This window comes from Macaca nemestrina, chromosome 7 (genome assembly GCF_043159975.1).
Source record: "Macaca nemestrina isolate mMacNem1 chromosome 7, mMacNem.hap1, whole genome shotgun sequence".
NCBI classification, from domain to species: Eukaryota; Metazoa; Chordata; class Mammalia; order Primates; family Cercopithecidae; genus Macaca; species Macaca nemestrina.
The window spans coordinates 155,626,623-155,653,162 of record NC_092131.1 but is presented as its reverse complement, the minus strand read 5'-3'; the positions used below and the strand labels follow the sequence as shown (position 1 = coordinate 155,653,162).

General features: G+C 36.7%; 1 long non-coding RNA gene across 1 annotated transcript in view; it reads left to right on the top strand.

Annotated features, from left to right (window-relative positions):
- Positions 1-25,706, top strand: part of LOC139355443 (uncharacterized) — a 95,684-nt gene extending 69,978 nt beyond the window's left edge. The window contains exon 3 of the long non-coding RNA XR_011606077.1: positions 25,098-25,706. This is a non-coding gene — a long non-coding RNA (uncharacterized lncRNA). The remainder of the gene's footprint in view (positions 1-25,097) is intronic.
- The last annotated feature ends 834 nt before the right edge of the window (positions 25,707-26,540 follow it).

The window sequence follows — 26,540 nt, the reverse complement described above, 5'->3', positions numbered from 1 at the left end:
GCACTATACAATTGTGAATGTAGCCCATTTTCCCAGCTGTCTTGACCAAGATGTTCACATTCACGTTGAAAAGGCCATATACTTCCTAAATTCAATTAACCGGGTCTGTAGAAAATTAACTGTAGTAGTGAATGCTGGATCCTCAGATACAGAGTGTGCCAGAATGGTTTATCCTGCACTGCACTGAGGATCCTTTTGCCCTTTGTCAACTAATCAGCTGACCTCCACACTTCATTCTCACCTTTTACTGGACTCTGTCTCCAGATTCATTCCCAGAATTCTTTTTCAAACAATGACAGGGCTAGTTCTTACTCCTCACTCCCAGGTAGAGTCTGTGGAGACCCAGGAATGTCAGTGTTGTTGTTCTGGACCTTGGTGGCACCCACCACCTCTTTTCCACGAGTTCTGACAAGGACATCAGAATAATCCACAGTCATCTTTTTTATAATCCTCTTTCTAAAGGATCTTTTTTTTTTTATCTCAAAATTGCACAGCAATCTGGCATCTAAGCTTATACATAGCTCTCTAGTAATTGTTGTGCCTTCAGTGATTGGACATTCAAACCAGCTGACTTTTGAAATTAGTATTTCAATCCCAGGACTATAAAGACTTAGAGATTTTCAAAACCAACCCTACCCTTTGAATTATGATTTGAAGATTGGGAGTAAAGCTTGGTTTTAGAATCTAAGGGTTACTTGCTGGAGCCAGACAGAGCTCTGAGGAAGACAAATGGCCCACTGGTGTTCCCAGGTGCAGAGCCATATGGGAAATGGGAAGCCATATGAGTTTGAGGTTCCAGTCTAAAGCTTCCACATAAGCTTAGAAGGAAAAACTGTTCACCAGTTCTTAGGTATAACATTTACATTAAAATGTGTAACATGTAGATGGTAACCACAATGTACTTTAATTTCTACTTCTCATTATCGCTTTAGAATTTTATTTAGAGGTATATAATCTAGCCCTTCCTCTAGATGAAAATTTGGGCAGGCCTATGACTTTACTTTCCCCGTTTATATTAAGGATGAACAAGCAAACAAAAAATCTAGCCATTTTTAGTCACAAAAGTCTCACTAAAAGTTAAAATTTGAAACTTGACTTAGTGTTAAAGATTCGATTGAACCCATTTCAGGCTGAAAGTCTCCAAGGGCAGGAGTGTAAGGTACTTCTGTTCTCTACTTTCTTCATGTTCACATTCTCTATTTTCCTTCCAAGGAGGTGGTTGAGGCAGGTGAGTCAGTAGGCTGGTTCTTACTTGTCTTACTTGTCAAGAAAAAATTCATTAAATATTTATATAATAATTAGCCTGGCAAATGCCTAAAGTTGGTGACCCTGGGTGTGCCCAGCCAATGATAATCTTTATCTTGTGGGTGCTTTTGTGGCACTGCCATGGTAGCCTGCTTGGTCCCCCTTGCTGTAGCTGCCATGATCAGCCAGATGTATCTGTCTCTCAGATGGCCTCTTGTAACCTCTAACTCAGTCCATGAGCATTCAGCAGCACAACCTCAGCCTTTCTCATAATGCCCCTTAGCCCATCCAGAAGATTACATGGTCAGAACCAAGAGGATGCTGCACTTACTCGTTCCACCACCACAAGGCCAACTCTAGCTGGTGGAAATCACATCTGCAGCACTTGGGGGTTGAGGACCCTCTTAGTGCAGTAGCACTAAACTGGTTCTGCCAGTTAGTCTACCCGATGATTGCCTTCTGGATTTCCAGAGATTGGGATCAAACCCTATCCCTAATTCACTTCAGCTTTGTCAGGCAGGAATCAGATACTATCTTTTAACTGTAGGGAATATATCACAAAGCACTCTGAGTGATCATCTTATCAAGGAACGTTATCCAAAACTTATAAACAGGGCAAAAAGATTACCATGTGCCCTTTCAAATTTTTATCAGAGGAATGTCTGACAAGCCTGTCCAAAGGTCATGTGTCACTCTAGATAAAGATAATATTTTTGACTTAGCATTTGCTGATAAGTAGGACCCAGGCTCTAAAAAGTCAGATATTAACTTATAAAATATTGATCAGTTGCAAATTATTTTTAATCAGTAGGAATGCAAATGAGATGTTTCAGTAGAGAAGATGATTTATGATTATGACACTTTTGCCCTATAGGACACTATATAATGTTCCACCTAACTTTAAATTATTATTCCGGCATTTGTTTCTCTACTGAAAAAATATATGTGTGTGTATTTTATATGTATAGAGATATATATGTATTTTTCTTTGAATCAGGCTTGTCATTAGGTGGGTTTACTCATTAATGAGTTAAATAAATTATTGACACACACTATACATTTGAGAGCTAATTTCCTGCAAATTATATTTTGATGCCCTCGAGGCCCCCTTTCTAAGCTTGAAGTTAGAAAGTGACACCTTGCTTCTCCTACATTGAAGGTGGCCATTTGAGAGTTCACCAAGGCAACTGATCCTTTAAAGAACTGTATTTACAAATCTCTTTCACTAACTCCTTTCCTAACACTCTGATCTCTTATTATATTCATGAAGTGCATGAAATGGTTCAGGATTTCTGGAACGTATTTTGAATCATTTTTCATTGAAAATCAGCATACAGATGGGTTTTGTCTCATTCATGTTTGGCTGCCTGATAAACCATAATATTTACACCTCAGTCAATCTGAGACTCATTAAGTCATCTTCTGGCATTTTGTTTTACTACTACTATTAAAATGAAAGAACACATTGAAAGAACAAATTGAAAGAACAAAGGCATACATGACCATTTTCAACTTCTGACTCACTTGTAGGAAACTAAGGTTTTACATCTGCAACCCCTTTTTATATAATACTTCCCTTTTCTATGTGGATTCAGCCATAGTATTTTTGGACCTCACATTTTCACAATATTATTGTCTAGAAATTTGGATTGGCCCAGCCTCTATTACCTAGGAAGCTAAAAAATGTTCTCTGTAAATGTTGAGCTGGTACAAGATGCATGCTAAGGAAGGGACTATGTTAGAGAAAGTGACTTCACCTCAGCTGTTGCCTTCTTAAATATATAACATAATCACTGTGAAGCTAGTATGATCTTTTGAAGATGTTATAGAACCCCATTTTGTAATATTACCAGAATTACTTTTCTAGTTCCTTCTCATTTGAATAGTGTATTTCTTCAAATTGTTCTTGAATTTATTTTTGATTGGGCTGTGTTTTTTTTTTTTTTTTTCTTTTTGAGATGGAGTATTAATCACTCTATTGCCCAGGCTGGAGTGCAGTGATGTGATCTCGGCTCATTGCAACCTCCGCCTCGTTCTTCTGCCTCAGCCTCCAGAGTAGCTGGGAATACAGGCGCACACCACCACATCCAGCTAATTTTTGTATTTTTAGTAGAGACGGGATTTCACCATATTGGCCAGGCTGGTCTTGAACTCCTGACCTCGTGATCTGCCTGCCTCGGCCTCCCAAAGGGCTGGGATTACAGGTGTGAGCCACCACACCTGGCCCCTATTAAGGATATTTAATGTTTATTTTAGCCTAACTTTATTCTTGGTGCTTGTAGGGCTGAAGTCTCTATATAAGTTCCTTAGTTATAGAGAGTCTCTGTGTACTGGTATCCCCCAGTGATGGTTGTAGTAGTTATGCTCTTGGTATGTGGGTGAGTTAACGGTCTCCTATGAAGTTGGAATGGCAGGAGTCTCTTAAAGTTTATCTCATTCTCTCATGGTGTATGCTTTGTTTATTTACTTACTTTTTTCCCAGTGTCTTATTTACTGAGTTGACGATTCAGTCTTCGGGCCAATAGGGGAGGTATCCCTGGGTAGGCACCGGTTGTAGCTAAGGCAGGTGGGTATAGTGATACTCAGTGATGGGCCAAGGTCCCAGCCTTAATGAGGGTGTCTGGGGGAGCTCTCAATTAGATATGCAAAGTTTTATCAAGTTTAAGAGTGGGAGTTACCTCAGCTCCCCTGCCAGGACAGCAGGAAGAAGAAATCTCCGAATTGTGAGAAAAATAATTCTTGGAAAGAAGCCACTTGAGGAGAAACCAGAGAAAGGTGAAAACCAACTTAAAGAAATTCAAAAAACCAATGCAAGATGCAGAATTTCAAAAAACAATACAAAAAGAAAAACTTTTCAGAGATATCATGAAGAAAAAACAATCACAACTTTAGGAAATGAAAGACACACTTAGGGAAATGGAAAATACAGTGAAAAGTTTCAACAATAGGCTAGAAAAAGTAGAAGAAAGAACTTCAGAGCTAGAAGACAAGGCTTTCAAAGTAACCCAGTCAGGCAAAGACAAAGAAAAAAATTTTTTAAATGAACAAAGTCTTCAAGAAATATGGAATTATGTTAAAAACCTAAGAATAATTGGTGTTCCTGAGGAAGAAGAGAAATCTAAAAGTTTGGAAAACCTATTTGAGGGAATAATTGAGGAAAACTTTCCTAGCCTTGCTAGAGATCTAGATATCCAAATACAAGAAGCTCAAAGCTCACATCTCAATAATTACATTGAATGTAAATGGCCTAAATGCTCCATTTAAAAGATACAGAAAAGCAGAATGGATAAAAATCCACCAACCAAGTATGTGTTATCTTCAAGAGACCCACCTAACACATAAAGAGTCATGTAAACAAATGGAAACCAAAACAGACCTTAAAGCAAAAACAGTAATGATAAAAAACAACAGTATCAACAAAACAGGCTTTAAAGCAAAAACATTAACGACAAAAAAAGGACATTATGTAATGACAAAAGGGTTAGTCCAACAGGAAGATATTACAATCCTAAATATATATGCACCTAACATTGGAGTTCCTAAATTTATAAAACAATTATTACTAGACATAAAAAATGAAATAGCAACACAATAATAGCAGGGGATTTCAATATTCCACTCACAGCACTAGACAGATCAAGACAAAAAATCAACAAAGTAATAATGGACTTAAATATACCCTAGACCAAATGGACTTCACAGATGTTTACAGAACATTCTAACAACTGCAGAATATACATTCTTCTCAGCAGCATATGGAACATTCTCCAAGAGAGACCATATCATGGGCCACAAAACAAATCTCAATAAATGTAAGAGATTTAAATTAAGTATCTTTTCAGACCACAGTGGAGTAAAACTGGAAATTAACTCCAAAAGTAACCCTCAAAACTATGCAAATACATGGAAATTAAATAATCTGCTCTTGAATAATCTTTGCATTAACAATGAAGCCAAGATGGAAATTTTAAAAATTATTTGAATTTGATGATAATAGTGACACAGCTTATCAAAACCTCTTGGAGACAGCAAAAGTGGTGCTAAGAAGAAAGTTCATAGCGTTAAATGCCTACATCAAAAAGTCTGAAAGAGCACAAATAAACAATCTCATGTAACACCTCAAGGGACTAGAGAAACAATAACAAACTAAACTAAACCAGCAGAAGAAAAGTAATGACAAAGATCAGAGCAGAACTTAATGAAATTGAAACAGAGAAATACAAAAGATAAATGAAACAAAAATCTGGTTCTTTGAAAAGATAAGCAAGACTGGGCATGGTGGCTTATGCCTGTAATCCCAGCACTTTGGGAGGCCAAGGCAGGCAGATCACAAGGTCAGGAGTTTGAGACCAGCCTGGCCAATATGGTGAAACTCTGACTACTAAAAATACAAAAATTAGCTGGGCATAGTGGTGCGCACCGGTAGTTCCAGCTACTTAGGAGGCTGAGGCAGAAGAATCGCTTGAACCCGGGAGGTGGAGGTTGCAGTGAGCCGAGATCATGCCACTGCACTCCTGCACTCCAGCCTGGGTGACAAAGCAAGACTCTGTCTCAAAAAAAAAAAAAAAAAAAAAAAAGAAAGAAAAGAAAAGATAAACAATACTGATAAATCACCAGTGAGATTAAGCAAGACAAGAGAAGTTTCAAATAAGCTCAATTAGAAATGAAATGGGAGATATTATAACCAATATTACAGAAATACAAAAGATCATTCAAGGCTACTATGAACACCTTTATGTGCACAAAATAGAAAATCTACAGGAGATGAATAAATCCGTGGAAATATGCAACCCTCCTAGATTAAATTAGGAAGAAATACAAACTGTGAACAGACCAGTAACAAGCAGCAAGATTGAATCAGTAATTAAAAAAATAAAAGCCAACAAAAAGTTCCTGGACCAGATAGATTCACAGCTGAATTACATCAGACATTAAAAAAAAAAAAAATTGGTACCAATCCTACTGGAACTACTTCAAAATATAAAGAAGAAATTATTCTTAAATCATTCTATGAAGTCAGTATCACCCTAATACCCAAATGAGGAAAGGACATAATAAAAGAAAAAAAAAAAAAGGAAACTACAGATCAATATCCCTGATGAACACAGATGCAAAAATCCTCAACAAAATACTAGCTAACTGTAACCAGCAGTGTATCAAAAAGACAATATATCATGATCCAGTAGGTTTAATATCGGGGATGCAAGGATGGTTTAACATACACAGGTCAATAAGTGGAATCTATCCCATAAACAGAATTAAAAACAAGAATCATATGATCATCTTAATTGACACAGAAAAAGCATTTGACAAAATCCAGCATTTAAAAAATAAAAACTCTCAATAAAATTGTCACAGAAAGGACATATTTCAAAGTAATAAAAGCCATTTATGACAAATCCACAATGAACATCATACTGAATGTGAAAATTTGAAAGCATTCCGCCTGAGAACTGAAAGAAGACAAGGATACCCACTTTCACTATTTCTATTAAACATATTACTGGAAGTCCTAGCCAGAGCAATCAGACAAGAGAAAGAAATAAAGGGCATCCAAACTGGAAAAGTCAATGTGTTTCTATTTGACAGTTATATAATTGCATACCTAGAAAACCCTAAAGACTCATTCAAAAAGCTTCTAGACCTGATAAATGAATTTAGTAAAGTTTCAGGATACCAAATCAATGTATAAAATGAGTAGCACTGCTATACACCAACAATGACCAAGCTGACAATAACCCAATCTCTTTCACAACAGCTGCAAAAAATAAAAAGAAATACTTAGAAACATACTTAGTCAAGGAGGTCAAAGATCTCTACAAGTACAACTACAAAAGACTGCTGAAAGAAATCTTAGATGACACAAACATATCCCACGCTCATTGATGGGTAGAATAAATATTGTGAAAATGACCATACTGACAAAAGCAAGCTATAGATTCATTGCAATTCATATCAAAATGCCATCATCATTCTTCACAGAACTAGATAAAACAATCCTAAAATCCATTTGGAACCAACAAAGGGTCCACACAGACAAAGCAATACTAAGCAGAAATAACAAATCTGGGCCAGGCACAGTGGCTCACACCTGTAATCCCAACACTTTAGGAGGCCAAGGTGGGCAGATCAGGAGGTCTGGAGATCGAGACCATCCTGGCTTATACGGTAAAACCCCGTCTCTACTAAAAATATGAAAAATTAGCCGGGCGTGGTGGCACACACCTGCAGTTCCAGCTACTCAAGAGACTGAGGCAAGAGAATGGTGTGAACCCAGGAGACGGAGGTTTCAGTGAGCCGAGATGGCCCACTGCACTCCAGCCTAGGCAACAGAGCGAGACTCCCTCTCAAAATAAAAATAAAAATAAAAATAAAAAAATTAAAAAAAATCTGGAGGCATCACGTTACCCAACTTCAAATTATTCTACAAGACTATAGTTACCAAAACAATATGGTACTGGTATAAAAATAGGACTATAGACCAATGGAACAGAACAGAGACCCCAGAAATAAAGCCAAATACAGCCAACTGATCTTCGATAAAGCATACAAAAATATAAAGAGAGGAAAAGACACCCTATTCAATAAATGGTGCTGGGATAACGGTAAGCTACATGTAGAAGAACGAAACTGGATGCTCATCTCTCACCTTATAGACAAATCAACTCAAGATGGATCAAATCTAGGACCTGAAACCATAAATATTCTAGAAGATAACATCAGAAAAACTCTTTCTAGACATTGACTTAGGCAAAGAATTCATGACAAAACCCAAAAGTAAAAGTAACAAAAACAAAAATAAATAGATGGGATACAACCAAACTAAACAACTTCTTCACAGCAAATAATAATAATAATAATCAGCAGAGTAAACAGACGTCCTAGGAAATGGGAGAAAATGTTCACAAACTACGTATCTGACAAAGGACTAATATCCAGAATCTACAAGGAATTCAAACAAGTTACTATGAAAAAATCCAAATAATCCCATCGAGAAGTGGGCAAAGAACATGAATAGACAATTATCAAGAGAAGATATACAAATGGTCAACAAATGTGAAAAAATGCTCAACATCACTAATTATCAGATAAATGCAAATTAAAACCACAATGAGATACCACCTTGCTCTTGCAAGGATGACTGTAACTTAAAAATAAAAAAAATAATAGATGTTGACATGGATGTGGTAAAAAGGAAACTCTTTTACACTGCTGGTGGGAATGTATGGTGATTCCTTAAAGAACTAAAAGGAGAACTGCCATTTGATCCAGCAATCCCACTACAGGGTGTCTACCCAAAGAAAAAGAAGTTATATGGAAAAGACACGTGCACACACATGCTTACAGCAGCACAATTCCTAATTGAAAAAATATAGAATCAACCCAAATGCCCATCAACCAACCAGTAGATAAAAGAAAATGTGGTATATATACACCATGGAATACTACTTGGTCAAAAAATGGAACAAAATAATGGCCTTTGCAGCAAGTTGGATGGAGCTGGAGGCCATTATTCTAAGTGAAGTAACTCAGGAATGGAAAATCAAATATTGTATGTTTTCTCTCACTTATAAGTGGGAGTTAAGCTATGAGGATGCAAAGGCATAAGAATGACATAATGGACTTTGGGGACTTGGGGGGAAGAGTGGGAGTGGCATGAGAAATAAAAAACTACATATTGGGTACACTTAACACTGCTCGGGTGATGGGTACACCAAAATATCAGAAATCAACACTAGAGAACTTATTCATGTAACCAAAAATCACCTCTTCCCTGAAAACTATACATATATATATGCAATAAAATATATATAACATCACTATTGAAAGTGAATTTGTAGAATACTAGATTTCCTACATAAAGCCTATATTCAAAAATATTAACTGAAATGGTTTATAAATTATCAACTAGGGAATGATTGCCTGATTAGGGTTATGTAAATTTTGGCAGAATTACCTCCACTTTGCTCCAGTGTCTATTATGACAATAGACTCTGGCAACATCTGTTAAATTTTCTTTTCAAGTGTTCAGGTCATAGACAGACACAGTCTTTATGACTTGAACACTTGAAGATAATAAATCCAAGACATTTCACTTAACACAGCCTCTAAAGAGGGAAGCAGTATTTGCAACTATTGACTAAATGGAACTGACAAGAACTTTCAGGTTGGGATTTTCCTTGCTAATTGTATTTCACTTTCAGATGATTGAAACTTTGGAAAATGATGAGGTCAGCACAGGCAAGCACAAAGTGGTTGAGATTTTTATTATCTTCTTAGACGCATAACACGATGCCATCTTAACAATGAAATTTCTATAAAGTTTCAGACTTCTCTTAAAAGTGAAAAAGATCTGTTAATTGCAAACACTAAGATCCCAAGTTGATTATTATTATAGTGCTGCATTTTCTAGGAAAAATGTTTAATAGAAAATGGTCACCCATCCTACCATTTTATGTTCAGATCCTGTTATCTTTGAAATGCTTAAAATGCAAGTTGTATGGAAACTCTAAAAAAGAATTCATTGTGCCAGAATTGACAGAGGGCAGCAGAAAACTTACAAGCGGTCCTCTAGTTGATTCAAAAAAGTAATTAATTGCAGCTGCTCTTTTGCAGCAAGCTAGGAAAATGTCATCAAATACAGAAAACTCCAGAAAGAGTGACAAGGCCTTCCTGTAATTCTCCCAGTCTAAACAGAAATGAGATGAATGCTTTGTGACTGCTGTAGGTAATGAGACTTTGTAAGATTATTATAAATAGGGTACATAATTAGCACTCTACAATTCAGTAAGCACTTTGTGTTGTTTTTGTGAATTTGGAGTTGGCCCCAATGGCTTGACAAAACATTCACTCTCCCTAAATCAGGCAAACATTTTGGCTTCAGACACTTATTCCAAATACATGGACTGTCAATTATTTGTGAAGACAAATTTAAAAAGGAATCAAGACATTAACTACAGAGAGAGGCACTAACAGTAAGAAGGTGGCTACAATGTGTCAACCTGGGGTCATCTGCTCTACGAAGCACACATTACCTGAATTAGGTCATTTAATCTGCATAAGGTACTATTGCTTTTCTCTTTCACAGATAAGAAGCTGAGGTCTAGAGAGGTAAACCTGATCTATATTCATAGATAATAAGTGATATTTAAGCACAGATCTGTCACATTTAAAATACTCGAGTTTCTGAATTCCATACCCTACCTTCCACAGTTTCTGCACTGCCTGGAAATTTATATTGTAGATTTTTTCCCTTTGGGATTCTCTTTGGAAAGGTGTTTGCTACACATTGTAGTGAAAAATGTTCCAGAAGAGCACATGTATTTACCATAGAGAAATTGATGAAGGCAGCCATGACAAACAAAAAAAAATGTTCAAATTATTAATGGATGAGAGTTAAGTACCATCCATCACTCTGTACTTTTATTTGCAAAGGTGAACTCGTAAATATCCAGATGATTTTCTTTACTTTTGGTAAGGATTAAAAATAAAGAGACTAAAATTGAATATGAGTATCTCTGTTTTTATAATGATGGGAAGACATCACCAGCTTAGAAGAACATCAGTAAAGAGGAAGGGATACATACCTCTTTATGCCTAGATATAAAATGGGATTTAGCCCTCAAATTGTATCATGGTCAAAAGCATCTTGAAAACTATGATGTGAACTAGAATCTGTGTAATGTGGGACTGGGATAAAGGAAATGCAAGGAAAGAGTAGGCCAGGTTCCTGAAGAACCCCTTTACTTGTACTAGATGGGGTAGACTCCAAACTAATGCAACGACAAAAAGAAAAGAAAAAACAAAACAAAACAACACACACACACAAAAGACACAATGACTTAAAGATTATAAAAACTTACTTTTTTCATATAATATTTAACCATAAGAAGTTCAAGGCTGCCAGGGAAGCTCTGTTATTCTCAAAATACACCTTGATCTCTGGTTCCCAGTCACCTCCCTCTGCCATCATACCTGCATGCCAGGCAGTGGCAGAGGAAAGTGACAAGGAGAAAGCAGACTTGCTCCACATAAGAGCAAGATCCAGAAGTGGCCCATATGCCATAGGGCTCCATCACCTGGCCACAGCGGGGCTGGAAGAGGTGGCATCTCTAGTTGACTGGACAGGGGTCAGCTAAGATTTGGAGAGCAAAGACTTTTGTGGGCAACTAACAATATCTGTCACATCTGCCAAGGGAAGGAAGAAACCTGGGTGGCTGAGCTGAAGGAAACATCTTGGTTCAAAGGCTGAGTTGAGAATTACCTTCTGTCTCATCAAATCCCTGCCTGTTTTCTGAATGCCTCTCCTCTTCACTCTATCTCTGTAGTATTACAAGGTAGAGAAAAGAAATATGAGTTGTTATGCATGCAAAGGTGGAATTTTGACATTGAAATCCTATTAAACATCATTACAGCTTTCTGGGGTTGATAGTCACACACACACCACCAGCACCACCAATAACAAAAGAAAATGAAAAATAAGCAAGTGGGAAATAAAGGACCAACCTTATTTTTTACCAGCCACACACCTTCTATTTTTATTTTTTTCGTAGAGACTCAAACGATTCCCCTGTCTTGGCTCCCCAAAGTGCTGGCATTACAGGCATAAGCCACTGAGCCTGGCTCAAACATCTTTTATACAAACAAGTATAGGTGTAGGACTTTTCTCTATATATACGTGTTTTTTTTCCTTTAGAGACAGTGAGTCTGTAAGCCAAAGTAGACGGCCCTACTCCTTTCCATTTTTGCAGTTTGTGGAGACAACTCTGAATCTACTTCCCCTACAGGTCACATGGACAAGACTGGGAAGTATGCATTACACACCATCCCACAATCTGAGATGGAATTGCAAGTGTGAGGAGGCTGGTGGCTCTGCTCAGGGTATGCCTGCACCTGCATCACTGACACAGAAGAGTGAATGCTGCACCCAGAGCCAAAAGCTGGAAGCAAAAACCCACTGATGATTGGATGTCTTTTAAATGACACTCAATACTGAGTTCTGACCAATCACTTCAGCCTGTCCTTCCTTTGGGGAGGTAGTAAAGGATAGAGAAAGAAAGAAGTAGTAAAGGCATATTTTTTCCTTCTCTTCAGGTTGAAGTGTTAAAACAAGACTAGAAAATAATACTGTATAGAAAAGAGTACAACAAAATGGAGCTATTCATCCACTGGTTGATTGGTCCTTCTCTGCTAAAGTGGTAATTCAGAGAAACGTTTAAAACCAAAAGACCTTATGATAACATAAAACAAACAGGCCCAGATATGATTCTACACATGGTAGCAATCTAAAGACAACAAGACACAATGATGGAAACACATCTTTCATACCTTCTCTGTTCTGCCACATAGCAAGAAGAAGAGACATTATAAAGTAGCAAAAAAAATCTGGATGTTAAGAATTTGTGGTCCGAGTATACTGCTTTTTAAGAGGTATAAAGAGCTCCCTGCTGCAAGCCACCATCGTGGTCAGCGTTTTTTTGATATCCTAAAGCTCAAGAGAGGCTGGTGCTCAAGTCACAAATACATTACTTGACCTGCTGATGTATATTTAACCCTAAGGATTGTATCTGGGAACACTCATGAGACCCTGAGTCTTTCTTTCTATTTATGTCTCAGTACTGCTGCTGCTGGAATTGGAGAGAAGCTAACATAGGCTTTTAAAGGGAAGGTGCTTCTGAAGGTTTATCAACCCAGAAAGCAGAGCCTAAATTTAGTGTGCATGTAATTGTAAGTCTCAGTTTTCCCATTAGTAAAATGAAAATAATAATAAGTATTCAAACCACTGGGTTATTATGAAGATGAATTAGCATTATAAACGCCAAGAGGGAATACAATGTTTAATATGATGTGAGAATTCAACACATTTTTGATAAAATTTACCGTTCCTTTATGTTAAAAACTCTCAGTAAACTGGATATTGAAGGAACATATTCTAAATAATAAGAGCCATCTCTGACAAACCCACAGCCAACACCATACTGAATGGGCAAAAACTGGAAGCATTTTGCTTGAAAATCAGCACTAGACAAGAATACCTTCTCTCACTACTCCTATTCAACATAGTATTGGAAGCCCTGGCCAGAGCAATCAGGCGAGAGAGAGAAATAGAGGGCATCCAAGAAGGAGAAGAGGAAATCAAACTATCCCTTTCTGAAGATGACTTGATTATATATCTAGAAAACCCCATAATCTCAGTCCCCAAAATACTTCAGCTGATAAACAATATCAGCAAAGTTTCAGGACATAAAATCAAGGTACAAAAATCACTAGTATTCCTATACACCAACAACAGCTAAGCTGGGAGTCAAATCAGAAATGCAAACTCACAATTGTCACAAAAGAATAAAATGCCTAGGTATACAGCTAACCAGGGAGGTGAAATATCTCCACAACAAGAATTAGAAAACGCTGCTGAAAAGAATCAGAGATGACACAAGAAAACGAAAAAACATCCCATACTCATGGATGGGAAGAATCAATATCATTAATATGGTCATACTGCCTAAAGCAATTTACGGATTCAGTGCTATTTCTATCAAACTATCAATGACATTCTTCACAGAACTAAAGAAAACTATTTTAAAACAATATGGAACCAAAAAAGCCAAAGCAATCCTAAGCAAAAAGAGCAAAGCTGGAGCAATCACATTAGCCAACTTCGGACTATACTACAGGGCTAAAGTAACCAAAGCAGCATGGTACTGGTACAATAACAGACACATAGACCAATGGAACAGAGTAGAGAGCCCAGAATAAGGCCACACACCTACAATTATCTGATCTTCAATAAAGCTGACAAAAACATGCAATGGACAAAGGACTCCCTATTCAATAAATGATGCTGGGATAGCTGGCTAACCATATGCAGAAGATTGAAGCTGGACCCCTTTCTTACACCATATACAAAAATCAGCTCAAGTTGGACTAAAGACTTAAATGTAAAACCCAAAATTATAAAAACCCTAGAAGACAACCTAGGTAATGCCATCCTTGACATAGGAACTAGCAAAGATTTCATGGTGAAGACATTGAAAGCAATCGCAACAAAAGTGAAAGTTTACAAATGGGATCTAATTAACCTTAATAGCTTCTGCACAGCAAAAGAAACTATCAGCAGAGTAAACAGAAAACTAAATAATGGGATAAAATATTTGCAAACTATATATCTGTCAAAGGTTTAATATCCAGCATCTATAAGGAACTTAAACAATTTTACAAGAAAAAACCGATTAAAAAGTGGGCAAAGGACATGAACAGACACTTTTCAAAAGAAGACATACATACAGCCAACAAGCATATGAAAAAAATTCACTATCACTGATCATTAGAGAAATCAAAGTCAAAACCACAATGAGATACCATCTGACACTGATCAGAATGGCTACTATTAAAAAGTCAAAAATAACAGATGCTGGCAGAATTGTTGAGAAAAGGGAATGCATATATATACACTGTTGGTGAAAGTGTAAACTAGTTCAACCATTATGGAAGGCAGTGTGGAAATTTCTCAAAGACCTAAAGACAGATCTACCATTCAACCTGACAATCCCATTACTGGGAATATACCCCAAGGAATATAAATTGTTCTGTCATAAAGACACATGCATGGGTATGTTCATTGCAGCACTATCCATGATAGCAATGACACAGAAGCAACCTAAATGACCATAAATAGTAGACTGGATAAAAAAAAATGTACATATACATAATGGAATACTATACAGCCTTAAAAAAGTATAAGATCATGCCCTTTTCAGGAACATGGATGGAACTTGAGGTCATTATCCTTAGCAAACTAAGGCAGGAATAGAAAACCAAATAGCACATGTTCTCACTTATAAGTGGCAGCTAAATTATGAAAACACATGGACAGAAAGATGGAAACAACAGATCCTGGGGCCTACCAGAGGTTGGAGAGTAGAAAGAGGGAGAGGACTAGGGAAAGTACCTATTGGGTACTAGGCTTAATAACTGGGTGACAAAATAATCTGTATAACAAATCCCCGTGACACTAGTTGATAACCTGCACACATACTCCTGAATCTAAAAGTTTTTTTTTTAATAAAGAAGTCAGCACATTATTAAAATTGCTATTGTTATTGTTATGGATTTGATTAGCCATGTAATATGCTCGGTTTCAGGCACAAAACAAGAATTAGTATATGCTTTTACAGCAAAAGATATACAGCCTAGTAGAAGACAGACATAAAATGAAATTAGAACAATAGAATAATACTTCTTCAGTAATTGACATCTTTACTGAGTATGTTACCTGTCAGGAGATGTTTTATAGAGGAAGTCACAAATTTTACCTAATTTAACTCAATAAGAAAAAATTAACAATTTAGAAATTCTATTTTAATCTCTAAATCTGTATGCATAAAAAGAGTCTCACCTGTAATTTCACCCATCCAAGAAACGACACTGACAATTCAGGTTTCTCCCCCAAGCTGCGAAACATATCTGTTGTTTCACATCTTTATGTTCAAAGCCTATCTCTATCCCCACCTAGCTTTTGAAGAATGAATGACATTTCCGTGTGTGCTGTTTGTAAACATCCAGAAATAAGGTACATAAAGCACCTAGCTGGTGTTCCACACACTGAGCACTGAAGGAACAACATCAAACTAATAGGTTCTCTGAATGACAAAGAGATATTTCCAACTGGAAAGGCTTGGTTAGACATGCTTGTGCTTCAGCAAATGCCCTTCCTGTCTTTCAGTCAAGAGGATAGAGGGTGTAGCTGGGGGTTGGGCAACCAGCTTGGTTAGGGGCAGTAGATACAAGGTGTGGAGAATGTGGGAGCTTTCTGTTGGCTAGTTTAACCCTTTTCCTGTTTAGAAAAAAAAAAGTGCAGCTTGCTACCAGAGCTCATTCCGTTTTAGATAAACACGCTCACTGAGGCTGAAGCAAATCTGACTGATTTTCAATGTGAAAATAAAATGTAAAAACTGTTCCTGAAGTTATTTCTTTACTTCTTAACACAGACATCATAAAATCATCTGAATCATCAGAATCATCTATGTAGGATGAATCTTTGGCCAAGAACTCTTTGAGAATGATGTTAACATCATGCATAGAAATGCTACGTTTTCTAGGATTTGACATTTTCAGCTATCGAGAATTACTCTATTTTATAAATGGAAAGACCACTACTAAAACCAAAAGGCTTAAATAGAATGATGTCTTGTTTCCAAAGTCGATATACTAGAGTGATGCGAAAATAATAATGAAAGCGAGATTATTCGTGGCAAAATTATCTCAGCATAAACACCACAGCCGCAAGCACCACCGGCTAGTATTCTTGGGGCAAACGGGTCAAGGATGAAATGAATGTTGAGTATCGAAAAGAATGTGACTTACAGGTCAAGGAATCTTCCCTTTCTAATGAGTATCTGTAAAGAAAAAACTCTTGACTAGCAGTTTTAACTTGCTGGTAAGATTAATGAAAGACAAAATTTGCGGAGATAGCACATGAAGTAACATGATAATTGCATTCAGTTTATACCCGTGTACAATGAATCAGATGACTTTTATCATAAAAGTCTGTGTGGCTAAGTAGCTGATCTACAACATAAATATTTGCTGATACATGAAAGAAAGAATGAGGAATAATAGCATCCTGGGTAGTTTCCAGGAAATTGATAACTTTTCAATAGCTTGGACTTTCTTATAATGTTGTCTGTACTTAGCACATGTTCAAGTTCTTCCCCAGGTATGAGTGCTTTTCTACTTTCTTGTCACTCCAAGAATGACATCCCAAGCCAGATCACCTTTATTGCTCAAAGAAATGTATATGGAGCTTCACAGGCATTCCTATTTCCTCTGACATTTATGTTTCCTACAGTATCCCTTTCCAGCATGTCCTGAAATAGGACATGTTCAGTAGCATGAAATTTGTTGTCTGACAATGTTATCAATAGAGCAGAAACCTTCTCAAGATCCTCTGAGACCTGTGTCTCATATTCATAAAAGTAGTTATTACTTTAGGTGCTGCTCGACTGTGAGCCTCTCTATATTTATTAATTACATCTCTCAGCTGCACTGGATAGCAAAGAGCTGCTGCTTTATGAGTTTTCTCATTTCCCCAATCCTGCAATATTTTGGACTCTGAATGGGGCAAAAAGTAATTCACAAAAGCAACAGTTGTTGTTTGTCTCATACAATTAAATTCTTGGAATTGACTCCAGAGGTGATGTTTTGAGGGGAAACAGAGTATATTGGTCATAAAATGTCTTTGCCATTTGTTGAAATTGGAGTTCGATTTGGAGATGAAATCTGATAAAGTAAACAGAAAGTTACACTGGTGTTTGGAGACCTAGGTTATTGTCTGAGTACTTGTGCTGACTTTCTGGGAAGCTTTAGCTAAACATATTATGCTCTTCTGTGCTATAATTTCTTCATGTGCAAATGTCAGTAGCTGTGTCTACTTTTCTATCAGATGAAAGATTTTAACTAGTAATTGCATGTATATAGCAAGGCACTAAACTCTAAATTACAGTCATGGCATGCTAACTGTAGAGTCACACAGTGCCCTGTGCTTGGTTTAAGAGTCAGCTGCCACTGCATTGAAACTTAATAATTTTTGAATAAGGAACCCAAAATTTTTATTTTGCCAGACCCCATAAATTGTGTAGCTGGTACTGATTCTATTATTGTGATTACCTTCACTTGTAACTAAGAAAACTTTATATATATAGATATCCACACTAAATTTTTTTTTCAGTGATATATGTTAACAATTTATCCAATGTTTTAAAAGAGAAGTATTTTATTAGGTTGGTGCAAAAGTAATTGAAAGTAATGGTAAAAACCGCAAATACTTCTGCACCAACTCTAATAGTTCCTATCCCATTAGCACTCAATATTAACAAGTTTAATATACTACTAATATGAGTAATTTCTACTTGATTTTTTAATAAGATACAGCCATCATTGTCTTATGGGAAAACAAATTAAATCCTTGGGGACAAATTGATGAACTTTTGAAAAATACACCGTGGGCCAAGGTCACATATTCTATACATTTTTATTACTTTTGAAAATACTGAAAGTTTTAGGTAAAAACTACCTTCTAGCACCCAGAGTCCCTGAGCATCTGACAGCTGTCAAGTAGAACCCTAGACACAAGTCAACTCAACAATACCTAGCAGACTGGTGGCCACTGCTGTGTCTGTCATTATAAGCTATAATTAATTAATATTTTTCTTGAAAATATATTACTGAATATGATGAGTAAGTAATATTTACAATATTTATGGGGGTGAGGAGTCACCCAGTTTAGTTAATAAGACACATTTTTGGTGGAACCATCCATATTTTTTCCTTGTGACTTACTTTCCCCTGTCATACAGAACTAATAAGTTAGAAGTTCCTATTTCTCAGGAATTGGAACTTTTTCCTTACTTTTTTTTCTTTGGGAGGAGGGGAAGGGAAGGTGGGTCATAGGGTTGTTATTTGCTCACGTTCATATGCATATAATCGACACATGAACCGATCACAAATGGGTGTCCTTGTTGCATTTCCAGTTTGGGGCTTATCAGCTTTCACTGATTCAGTCTGCCAATCACAAAACTCATGATGTTAAAACGGTGTTTGGAAGAAACTCCCCTCTCATATGTGTGCTGCCATTATGTTCCTTTTGTCATATATGAAAACATTTTTGCTTGAGGGAGCTTATAGTTTTGTTTGAAATGTAAACCTGTAACTGTTGATTTAAAAAATTGTGTCCAATTTGAAGATGAAATCTGATAAAGAGTTAGGCTAGAATTAGGAGACCTAGGTTATTGCCTGTGTACCCCAACTGATTTCTTGAGAGGCTTTAGACACACCATACCTTTCTGTGTTACTACAGGAAAGTATAGAAGGACCACCTAGTTTGAACTGGAAGAGTAAGAAAGGGAAACTCCATTTCAGCTTATACCTACCTGGATGACACTGGTACCTAGTCTGAACTCCCCTGCTTGACTTTAAAGACAGCTTGTAAGCAGAAGGTATGAACCAAAGAGAATGGATAAGTAGAAGGTACATGATGAAAACTACAGTCTGGCCCAATATGAGGAAATAAAGTAATTGAAGTTAAGGAGAGACTTAATTTTTTTTAAAGAGGTAAGAAACAGTAGTTAGTGGGATATTATCCATATTAAAGGCCAGCAGTTTATGGTTGCAGAATCTGAGGATAAGTCAAATTTAGAGTATGTAGTGCTTCTGGGGAATGTTTTCTTTCTTTTAAAAGGTGCTATGTGAAAGCTCTATGAGGAAGTGCATCCATCTTATTTTCTGCCATGTCACAAGGCATATAGACAGTGTTCTCAAGAATAAGCCCCCTATATCGTGTGTTGGGTATTTGAATGAATTGTCCACCCAGTATTTAAGTAAATAAGTTGAAACTGAGAAGACATATTTGTCTGATTCATACCATGCTGAAGTCTGTAACTAAGTTGTATACCTGTAAATTGTCTCCCTGGATAGCTTCCTTACACTTCAATAAAACACTGTGTGCACATAAATAAGGGCTATGCTTATTTCAGATGAACAGACAGAAAAGGAAAAGCACATCATGGATTATGAATGGAGTGAAAATGTCCAAGAATAATTGGACCTCTTACTTTACCATTAAAAATAAGTTTTAAGAGCTATTTCAAAGTCTAAAATATAATTTTTAACTCTTGCTTCTGTGTGTGTTAATATACTAACCTCTCTGTTGGCAGAGTGTAAGGGGTTCTAGGGGTTCAAGGACTTCTTAATGACAACCTAGAAACATTTGTCTCAGTGCTGAATAGGCAGACAGCTTCCAGAATTTTCGTCTAGGTCACTTGAAGGACTCATAACCAAGTCTAGGGCCCAATATATTCTCTTGACAGTGAATTTTTTTGGATAAAGTTATAGACTATTGATAAATGTCTTATATATTTCCATTTGCTTTTCTTATATTGACTATTTTAAAAATACCTAATTCTGAACTTTTCCTGAAAAGGGTGCATTTATGGATGTGATTTTAACTACAGAAAAACAAACTATACCAAAGAGAAGCTATTTATTTAGCTAATGACAGAATGTTAATATAAACCAGTGACATGTATCATGTGAGAAACCATTACAACTAGATTTATTAAAAAATACCTTGAAGAAATAATAGAATGCAAATGAAAATATTTGTAATGAAAACATTATAGGAAAAGATCAATATAATTCGTTTTTAAAAATATTTTAAGCATTGATTTTTAAAATATTTTTAGGGTATTTATTTACCATGAGGAAAAAAGAGTAATTAGTGATTGATTCTTCAGGCAGGGTAAAATCTGTTGTTACAGAGAATATTTTAAAAATCTAATGAAGGAATGTGAGCTGGAGTCCCTTATGTTAAGATGATTAAATGAATCATATTTCATGTATTTAATCAAGCAAAATTATGTCAGTGAAGCAAAGGGCATTATTGTGAATCACAAGGGCTAATACTGTATGGCCTCGGATTGTTCTATCAATTACAGTCTCACAAAGATTTGCAGCCCTGCGCTGTGGGGCTCAAGAGAAGGCATGTGGGTCATTGTCAGAACCACATAGGAAGAAAAGTTCCTTGGAAGGTGGGCCAATGTTTTATTTTTCTTGTATGGACAGCACATTTAGCAGAAATGAAGAAAGGCAGTGAAGAACTAACAAATAAAAGGGACTTAATCTATTCTATTTTTCTTTCTTAAAATTTTTATTCTACTTCTCCTCTACAAATTAAACCCTGTAATTCTACCAAGGTGTGAGTGACATAATGTGAGATATCTACTTAATCAGAGTCCCCTGAGCAGGGAAACTTCAAAATTTCAAAAATTTGAAAGTAAGTTCTGTGCTGCAATGTGAAATTTGGTAAGAAAACAGTCAGGACCTGTGTTTAGTCAATAGAGTTTGGGTGTCTCAGTACCAGTAGGGTCCATGCTGTGTGCAGTCCCTGGGTTTCTGTTGACCATAATGTGATTAAACAAAAGAGCTCTTCCTCAGAGATGTGGGGAACCTCTGATGGATCTCATTATTCTTGGTTTGGATATGACTGACTTGTTTGTTTGTTTGTTGTTTATTGAGACAGAGTCTCACTTTGTTGCCCAGGCTGGACTGCAATGGCACAATTTTAGCTCACTGCAACCTCCGCCTCCTGGGTTCAAGTGATTCTCATGCCTCAGCCTCCCAAGTAGCTGGGATTACAGGTGCCCACCACCACACCCAGCTAACATTTTGTATTTTTAATAGAGACATGGTGAACATGTTGACCAGGCTGGTCTCAAACTCCTGACATCAGGTGATCCACCTGCCTCAGTCTCCCAAAGTGCTGGGATTACAGGCATGAGTCATTGCGTGACTTGCTTATTTTTATGATTCCTGAAGAACATGAGCTCTGAGGTCTCTATTAGGGATATAAAACCCTGTCTCTCCCAGGTCCATCCTACCTCAACAATAGTGTCTTTGGGGAGTTTAAAGTATTGCCTTGTTCCCCTTTTTACAGCTGGACTTCTTTCACCTTTAGCTGGAGTTCTTCTGTAGTTCATTTTCAAATCCATGTATCGTATATACATCATGTTTACCCTTTTTAGGATTTGTGAAAACAAAACAAAACATCTGTGGTCGATTAAAGATGGTTGCAAATACTTTGCTATTCCTCCAATTTAGGTGTGGAATCTAATCATGCTCCCCTTGAATCTGGCCTAGTTTATGGACTTATTAACCACTGGATACTGCAGAAGTAATTTTATGAAGTCCTGAGGGTAGATCATAATAAGTCTTGCAACTTCTGCCTGGATCTCTTAAAACATTCCTTCTTGGACCCTTGAGTCTCCATATAAGAAATCTGACTACTCACCTGGAGAGAACTTGTGGAGAGGGCCTGAAACCGAATGGAGAGGGTCAGGTTACACAGGAGTTTACGTTTTCAGCCCTCCCAAACAAGGGACCAGCCATGTGAGTAGCTATATTGGACCTTTGGACCTTTGGGCCTTTGGTCTAAGTTGGATGCTGGATCTCTCAGACTGAAAGAAGGGAAGAAAAGCAGTATGGGGACCTCCCTCCACCAAAAGACTGAAAATGCCATTGCAGTTGAGGACCACAGAGAAAATAGGAGTTCAGGAAACAACGTAACCATAACAAAAGAAGATAATTCAACAACAGAGAGAATTATACCCTGAGGAGGAAAACTGCAATAAGGGGAGCAGATCTGAAAACTGATGAATAAAAGTGCCAGTTACTCAAGAATCCAAAGGAAGATAATTAAAGCTAGCCACAAATAGGGGGGAATTCTTAATTTTTTTTTTTGTTTCTTTTGAGATGGAGTCTTGGTCTCTCTCCCAGGCTGGAGTACAATGGCGCGATCTCGACTCAATGCAAGCTCCCCCTCCCGGGTTCATACCATTCTCCTGCCTCAGCCTCCAGAGTAGCTGGGATTACAGGTGCCTGCCACCATGCCTGGCTAATTTTTTGTGTTTTTAGTAGAGACGGGGTTTCACTGTGTTAGCCAGGATGGTCTCGATCTCCTGATGTCATGATCTCCCCACCTCGGCCTCCCAAAGTGCTGGGATTACAGGCTTGAGCCACCACGCCCGGCCAATGCTCCTCAAATTTTTGACTAGCCTTTTAGCTCTGCATTAACAAAAACTGGAAGACTGGCATATAAATAAATAATCTTTGAAGAGCTTTCTTAGTAAATGTTCTCAATGACTACTGCTTATATTTTACTGACCACTTTGAACAAGAATAAAGCTGCTAATATGTAGTAGGGTTTTTTTTTTGTTTTTTTTTTGTTTTTTTTTTTTTTTTACCTTGTGGTTTATCGTCAGCAAAAAATAAAATAGGATTTCTCTCTATAAAGGGGAATGGAATACTGAAATCAGGTTGCTAACTAGAATTATTTGTCAAAAAAAGATAAGTACTGTCTAAGAACAGGAATGCTAAGAATGACATTATGATTGTGATCATGACCTAATCCCTACTCCCTCATTTTGTCTTTGAGGAAGACACGAATGATATTCTCTGCACCAATTTTTTGAAAAATATTTAATTAAAGGAGCAAGAACATCTTTGGGAAGAAATGTAATGGTTATTATCTGTGCTAAGATGCTAGTGACAAACAGTGAAATTGGAATAGATTCTTTGGATTCTGTGATTACAAGAATGATACTGCCACAAGGATCTTTGGCCATGGCTAATGGATTAGGAGGTCTCTTGGACTGAAATGATTGGGCAGAAGATTAATAAATTATTTGATATGTATTTTTAAATAGCACCAGAACTAGTGAACAGAAAATGACTTTCTATCATTTCTATGATAGAAAATCTTCACTCCTTTCTCCATTTTCCCACTTGGGTCATTTCAGTTTCTTTTCCAAGTATGCAACTTTTCTGTTAGTTCCACTTATTTGATTGTTTGTCATATTGCCTCTTAAACTTTTGTGTTATTAATTCATATTAATATGTAACTTTTTTGAATACTTTATTTCCAAAACTCATCTGTAATTTTTCTCAAGAAGGAGCCATGTTCTGTGCTTCTCATTTCCCAAAGTGCCTGTCCTAGCTCAACAATGAACATATGCGATCCATCTGTAATTACTTTCTTGAATTGACTGGATACAACATCTAGACAGGAAATAGCTATTAATTTTTGTAAACACTACCTTCAATCAGAAATCCTTCCCTATCCCTGGGATGATATATTTGAAAAACAGTGGTTCCTATATTTCTCTTAAACATTTAAATAATCCACTCTGAACATCTGGACGTTTAAATAATCCACTTTCAAGTATTTTCTACATGTGATTCTATTTGTATGTAGTATAAAAACAGCTAAATATGTTTAGACCAGGCAATTGGCTTATGCCTGTAATCGCAAAACTTTAGGAGGCCAAGGTGGGTGGATTACTTGAGGTCAGGAGTTTGAGGCCAGCCTGGTCAACATGGTGAAACCCCATCTCTACTAAGAATACAAAAATTAGCCGGGTGTGGTAGTGGGCACCTGTAATCCCAGCTACTCGGGAGGCTGAGGCAGGAGAATCACTTGAACCCAGGCAGCAGAGGTTGCAGTGAGCCGAGATCATGCTCATGCACTCCAGCCTGGGTGAGAGAGTGAGACTCCTTCCCAAAAACAAACAAACAAAGACAAAAAGAAGTATAAAAGATAATTTGAAAAAAATTGGACAAAATATTCCTAAGTGAAGAAAAGTCATCAATTCAAACATCCAGGAAATTCATCAAAACTTGAGCAGGATAAATTCAAAGGAAAACACATGTATGCATATCAAATAAAAATGCCGACAATTGAAGTTAAAGAGGAAATTCTGTTTCATGTTTTAAATGTTTTAGAGTTTTATTTTAATTAAAGAAGGACAATTGTGTGTATTTATAGGATATAATGTAATACTTCAATACATGTATACATTTTGGAATGATCAAAAATCATTTGTTTAGCTTTTTGGAAATATACATTATCTTAACTATTGTTGCCTTACTATACAGAAGAACACTTGAAACTACTTCTCCTAACTGTACTTTATACCCATTGAGCAACATTTTCCCTTTCACCTCCACCTCCCTGTTTCCTCCAGCTTCTAGTAGCCATAAATGTACTCTCTACTTTGTGTCAGTTTGACTTTTTATGATTGATATCGTTTGGCTCTGTGTCCAAACACAGTGGGGACACTCAAATCTCATCTCAAATTGTAATTCCCATAATCCCCACATCAAGGGAGAGACCAGGTGGGAGGTAATTGGATCATGGGGACGGTTTCTCCCATGCTGTTCTTGTGAGAGTGAGTGAGTTCTCAGGAGACCTGGTGGTTGTATAAGTGTTTGACAGTTCCTCCTTCACATACACTCTCTCTTAGTTGCCACCATGTAAGATGTCCCTGCTTCCCCTTCTGCCACGATTGTAACTTTCCTGAGGTCTCCCCAGCCATGTGGAACTGTGAGTAAATGAAACCTCTTTTCTTTATAAATTACCCAGGCTTGGGCAGTTCTTATAGTAGTGTAAGACTGGACTGATACATATGGTATTTCTCTCTTTGTGCCTGGCCTCTCGCACTTAACGTAATGACCTCTGGATTTATCCATGTTGTTGCCAATGACAGAATTTTCTGTTTTTATTAAGGTTGAATAATATTCCATTGTGTATATATACCACATTTAAAAAATCAATTTATCCACTGATAGACACTTAGGTTTTTTCCATATATTAGCTGTGGTGAATAATGCCACAATATTCATGGGAGTGTAGGTATGTCTTCAGCATATTGATTTCAGTTTCTTTGGGCATATACCCAGTACTGGGATTGCTAGATCAAATGGCAATTCTATTTTTGGTTTTTTGTGGAATCTTCATACTGCTTTGCAAAATGACTGTAATAATTCACAATACCAACAAAAGCCTATGAGGGTTTCTTTTTCTTCACATCCTTGCCAACATTTATTTTTCATTTTTTGATAATAGCCAATATAACAGATATGAGGTGATATATCTCATTGTTGTTTTAATTTGCATTTATATGATGATTAGAAATAATAATGTTTTTTTCGTATCTGTTGGTCATTTGTGTATCTTCTTTTAAGATATCTCTATTCAAATCTTTTGCCCATTATTTAATAGGGTTATTTGTTTTCTTGTTATTGAGAAGTTAGAGTCCCTTGAATATTTTGGATATTCACCCTTTAACATAACATTTTCAAATATTTTTCTCTTCGTTCTGTTAATATGATAAATCACATTTGATTTGTATATGTCAAACCAAACTTGCTTCCAGGGGTAAATTTCACTTGATCATCGTGAATGATTCTTTTTAAAATTTCTTGCCTTTTAAAAAAATTATGATACATAATAATTTTATGTATTTATGGGGTCATTTTAATGTACTTTTGAACAGGTTTGCTAGTATTTTGTTGAGAATTTTTGCATCTATTTTCATGAGAGATATTGGCCTATAGTTTTCTTTTCTTGTAATGTCTTTGTCTAGCTTTGGTGGCAGAGTGATACTGACCTTGTAAAATGAGTTTGAAAGTGTTCCCTTCTCTTTAATTTTTCATATAGTTTGATAAGAATTGGTACTAGTTTTTCTTTAAATGTTTGATAGAATTCAGTCACGAAGTCACGTAGTCCTGGGCTTTACTTTGATAGGAGACTTTTAATTACTGATTCAATCTCCTTACTTGTTATTGATCTGCTTAGATTTCCAATTTCTTCTTGGTACAGACTGGTAGCTTATATGTTTCTAAGAATTATTTATTTTTTCTAGGCTGTCCAATATGTTGGTGTGTAATGGTTCATAGTTGTCTCT